Source organism: Amblyomma mixtum, unplaced genomic scaffold, assembly GCF_055824585.1.
Source record: "Amblyomma mixtum isolate Tamu unplaced genomic scaffold, ASM5582458v1 scaffold_15, whole genome shotgun sequence".
NCBI classification, from domain to species: Eukaryota; Metazoa; Arthropoda; class Arachnida; order Ixodida; family Ixodidae; genus Amblyomma; species Amblyomma mixtum.
This window is the reverse complement of record NW_028317684.1, coordinates 1,486,535-1,492,906: the sequence shown is the minus strand read 5'-3', so window position 1 is coordinate 1,492,906 and position 6,372 is coordinate 1,486,535.

Below are 6,372 nucleotides of genomic sequence, written 5' to 3'. Positions count from 1 at the left end.
TACCAAGCATCACCTTCACCGTACCAACTATCACCTTCACCGTACCAACTATCACCTTCACCGTACCAAGTATCACCTTCACCATACCAAGTATCACCTTCACCATACCAAGTATCACCTTCACCATACCAAGTATCACCTTCACCATACCAAGTATCACCTTCACCATACCAAGTATCACCTTCACCATACCAAGCATCACCTTCACCATACCAAGCATCACCTTCACCATACCAAGCATCACCTTCACCATACCAAGCATCACCTTCACCATACCAAGCATCACCTTCACCATACCAAGCATCACCTTCACCATACCAAGCAACACCTTCACCATACCAAGCATCACCTTCACCATACCAAGCAACACCTTCACCATACCAAGCATCACCTTCACCATACCAAGCATCACCTTCACCATACCAAGCATCACCTTCACCATACCAAGCATCACCTTCACCATACCAAGCATCACCTTCACCATAGCAAGCATCACCTTCACCATAGCAAGCATCACCTTCACCATACCAAGCATCACCTTCACCATACCAAGCATCACCTTCACCATACCAAGCATCACCTTCACCATAGCAAGCATCACCTTCACCATAGCAAGCATCACCTTCACCATAGCAAGCATCACCTTCACCGTACCAAGCATCACCTTCACCGTACCAAGCATCACCTTCACCGTACCAAGCGTCACCTTCACCGTACCAAGCGTCACCTTCACCATATCAAGCGTCACCTCCACCATAGCAAGCATCACCTCCACCATACCAAGCATCACCTTCACCATACCAAGCATCACCTCCACCATAGCAAGCATCACCTCCACCATACCAAGCATCACCTCCACCATAGCAAGCATCACCTTCACCATACCAAGCATCACCTTCACCATACCAAGCATCACCTTCACCATACCAAGCATCACCTCCACCATAGCAAGCATCACCTTCACCATACCAAGCATCACCTTCACCATAGCAAGCATCACCTTCACCATACCAAGCATCACCTCCACCATACCAAGCATCACCTTCACCATAGCAATCATCACCTCCACCATACCAAGCATCACCTTCACCATACCAAGCATCACCTTCAGCATACCAAGCATCACCTTCACCATACCGCGCATCACCTTCACCATACCGCGCATCACCTTCACCATACCAAGCATCACCTTCACCATAGCAAGCATCACATTCACCATAGCAAGCATCACCTTCACCATAGCAAGCATCACCTTCACCGTACCAAGCATCACCTTCACCGTACCAAGCATCACCTTCACCGTACCAAGCATCACCTTCACCGTACCAAGCATCACCTTCACCGTACCAAGCATCACCTTCACCGTACCAAGCATCACCTTCACCGTACCAACTATCACCTTCACCGTACCAAGCATCACCTTCACCGTACCAAGCATCACCTTCACCGTACCAACTATCACCTTCACCGTACCAACTATCACCTTCACCGTACCAAGTATCACCTTCACCGTACCAAGTATCACCTTCACCGTACCAAGTATCACCTTCACCATACCAAGTATCACGTTCACCATACCAAGTATCACCTTCACCATACCAAGTATCGCCTTCACCATACCAAGTATCACCTTCACCATACCAAGCATCACCTTCAACATACCAAGCATCACCTTCACCATACCAAGCATCACCTTCACCATACCAAGCATCACCTTCACCATACCAAGCATCACCTTCACCATACCAAGCATCACCTTCACCATACCAAGCAACACCTTCACCATACCAAGCATCACCTTCACCATAGCAAGCATCACCTTCACCATAGCAAGCATCACCTTCACCGTAGCAAGCATCACCTTCACCGTAACAAGCATCACCTTCACCATACCAAGCACCACCTCCACCATAGCAAGCATCACCTCCACCATACCAAGCATCACCTCCACCATAGCAAGCATCACCTTCACCATACCAAGCATCACCTTCACCATACCAAGCATCACCTTCACCATACCAAGCATCACCTTCACCATACCAAGCATCACCTCCACCATAGCAAGCATCACCTTCACCATACCAAGCATCACCTTCACCATAGCAAGCATCACCTTCACCATACCAAGCATCACCTCCACCATACCAAGCATCACCTTCACCATAGCAATCATCACCTCCACCATACCAAGCATCACCTTCACCATACCAAGCATCACCTTCAGCATACCAAGCATCACCTTCACCATACCGCGCATCACCTTCACCATACCGCGCATCACCTTCACCATACCAAGCATCACCTTCACCATAGCAAGCATCACATTCCAAGCATCACCTTCACCATAGCAAGCATCACCTTCACCGTACCAAGCATCACCTTCACCGTACCAAGCATCACCTTCACCGTACCAAGCATCACCTTCACCGTACCAAGCATCACCTTCACCGTACCAAGCATCACCTTCACCGTACCAAGCATCACCTTCACCGTACCAACTATCACCTTCACCGTACCAAGCATCACCTTCACCGTACCAAGCATCACCTTCACCGTACCAACTATCACCTTCACCGTACCAACTATCACCTTCACCGTACCAAGTATCACCTTCACCGTACCAAGTATCACCTTCACCATACCAAGCATCACCTTCACCATAGCAAGCATCACCTTCACCATAGCAAGCATCACCTTCACCATAGCAAGCATCACCTTCACCGTACCAAGCATCACCTTCACCGTACCAAGCATCACCTTCACCGTACCAAGCGTCACCTTCACCATACCAAGCGTCACCTTCACCATAGCAAGCGTCACCTCCACCATAGCAAGCATCACCTCCACCATACCAAGCATCACCTTCACCATACCAAGCATCACCTCCACCATAGCAAGCATCACCTCCACCATACCAAGCATCACCTCCACCATAGCAAGCATCACCTTCACCATACCAAGCATCACCTTCACCATACCAAGCATCACCTTCACCATACCAAGCATCACCTTCACCATACCAAGCATCACCTCCACCATAGCAAGCATCACCTTCACCATACCAAGCATCACCTTCACCATAGCAAGCATCACCTTCACCATACCAAGCATCACCTCCACCATACCAAGCATCACCTTCACCATAGCAATCATCACCTCCACCATACCAAGCATCACCTTCACCATACCAAGCATCACCTTCAGCATACCAAGCATCACCTTCACCATACCGCGCATCACCTTCACCATACCGCGCATCACCTTCACCATACCAAGCATCACCTTCACCATAGCAAGCATCACATTCACCATAGCAAGCATCACCTTCACCATAGCAAGCATCACCTTCACCGTACCAAGCATCACCTTCACCGTACCAAGCATCACCTTCACCGTACCAAGCATCACCTTCACCGTACCAAGCATCACCTTCACCGTACCAAGCATCACCTTCACCGTACCAAGCATCACCTTCACCGTACCAAGCAGCACCTTCACCGTACCAAGCATCACCTTTACCGTACCAACTATCACCTTCACCGTACCAACTATCACCTTCACCGTACCAAGTATCACCTTCACCGTACCAAGTATCACCTTCACCGTACCAAGTATCACCTTCACCATACCAAGTATCACGTTCACCATACCAAGTATCACCTTCACCATACCAAGTATCGCCTTCACCATACCAAGTATCACCTTCACCATACCAAGCATCACCTTCAACATACCAAGCATCACCTTCACCATACCAAGCATCACCTTCACCATACCAAGCATCACCTTCACCATACCAAGCATCACCTTCACCATACCAAGCATCACCTTCACCATACCAAGCAACACCTTCACCATACCAAGCATCACCTTCACCGTACCAAGCATCACCTTCACCGTACCAAGCGTCACCTTCACCGTACCAAGCGTCACCTCCACCATAGCAAGCGTCACCTTCACCATAGCAAGCATCACCTCCACCATAGCAAGCATCACCTCCACCATAGCAAGCATCACCTCCACCATAGCAAGCATCACCTTCACCGTAGCAAGCATCACCTTCACCATAGCAAGCATCACCTTCACCATACCAAGCATCACCTTCACCATACCAAGCATCACCTTCACCATACCAAGCACCACCTTCACCATGCCAAGCATCACCTTCACCATGCCAAGCATCACCTTCACCATGCCAAGCATCACCTTCACCATGCCAAGCATCACCTTCACCATGCCAAGCATCACCTTCACCATGCCAAGCATCACCTTCACCATGCCAAGCATCACCTTCACCATACCAAGCATCACCTTCACCATACCAAGCATCACCTTCACCATACCAAGCATCACCTTCACCATACCAAGCATCACCTTCACCATACCAAGCATCACCTTCACCATACCAAGCATCACCTTCACCATAGCAAGCATCACCTTCACCATACCAAGCATCACCTTCACCATAGCAAGCATCACCTTCACCATAGCAAGCATCACCTCCACCATAGCAAGCCTCACTTCCACCATAGCAAGCATCACCTCCACCATAGCAAACATCACCTCCACCATAGCAAGCATCACCTTCACCAAAGCAAGCATCACCTTCACCAAAGCAAGCATCACCTTCACCATAGCAAGCATCACCTTCACCATAGCAAGCATCACCTTCACCATAGCAAGCATCACCTTCACCATACCAAGCATCACCTTCACCATACCAAGCATCACCTTCACCATACCAAGCATCACCTTCACCATACCAAGCATCACCTTCACCATGCCAAGCACCACCTTCACCATGCCAAGCATCACCTTCACCATGCCAAGCATCACCTTCACCATGCCAAGCATCACCTTCACCATGCCAAGCATCACCTTCACCATGCCAAGCATCACCTTCACCATGCCAAGCATCACCTTCGCCATACCAAGCATCACCTTCACCATACCAAGCATCACCTTCACCATACCAAGCATCACCTTCACCATAGCAAGCATCACCTTCACCATACCAAGCATCACCTTCACCATACCAAGCATCACCTTCACCATACCAAGCATCACCTTCACCGTACCAAGCATCACCTTCACCGTAGCAAGCATCACCTTCACCGTAGCAAGCATCACCTTCACCGTAGCAAGCATCACCTTCACCGTAGCAAGCATCACTTCACCGTAGCAAGCATCACCTTCACCGTAGCAAGCATCACCTTCACCGTAGCAAGCATCACCTTCACCGTAGCAAGCATCACCTTCACTCATAGCAAGCATCACCTCCACCATAGCAAGCATCACCTTCACCATAGCAAGCATCACCTTCACCATAGCAAGCATCACCTCCACCATAGCAAGCATCACCTTCACCATACCAAGCATCACCTTCACCATACCAAGCAACACCTTCACCATGCCAAGCATCACCTTCACCATGCCAAGCATCACCTTCACCATACCAAGCATCACCTTCACCATGCCAAGCATCACCTTCACCATACCAAGCATCACCTTCACCGTAGCAAGCATCACCTTCACCGTAGCAAGCATCACCTTCACCGTAGCAAGCATCACCTTCACCGTAGCAAGCATCACCTTCACCGTAGCAAGCATCACCTTCACCGTACCAAGCATCACCTTCACCGTAGCAAGCATCACCTTCACCATAGCAAGCATCACCTTCACCATAGCAAGCATCACCTCCACCATAGCAAGCATCACCTTCACCATAGCAAGCATCACCTTCACCATAGCAAGCATCACCTCCACCATAGCAAGCATCACCTTCACCATACCAAGCATCACCTTCACCATACCAAGCAACACCTTCACCATACCAAGCATCACCTTCACCATACCAAGCATCACCTTCACCATACCAAGCATCACCTTCACCATAGCAAGCATCACCTTCACCATACCAAGCATCACCTTCACCATACCAAGCATCACCTTCACCATAGCAAGCATCACCTTCACCGTAGCAAGCATCACCTTCACCGTAGCAAGCATCACCTTCACCGTAGCAAGCATCACCTTCACCGTAGCAAGCATCACCTTCACCGTAGCAAGCATCGCCTTCACCGTAGCAAGCATCACCTTCACCGTACCAAGCATCACCTTCACCATAGCAAGCATCACCTTCACCATAGCAAGCATCACCTTCACCATAGCAAGCATCACCTTCACCATAGCAAGCATCACCTCCACCATAGCAAGCATCACCTTCACCATACCAAGCATCACCTCCACCATAGCAAGCATCACCTTCACCATACCAAGCATCACCTTCACCATACCAAGCATCACCTTCACCATACCAAGCAACACCTTCACCATACCAAGCATCACCTTCACCATACCAAGCATCACCTT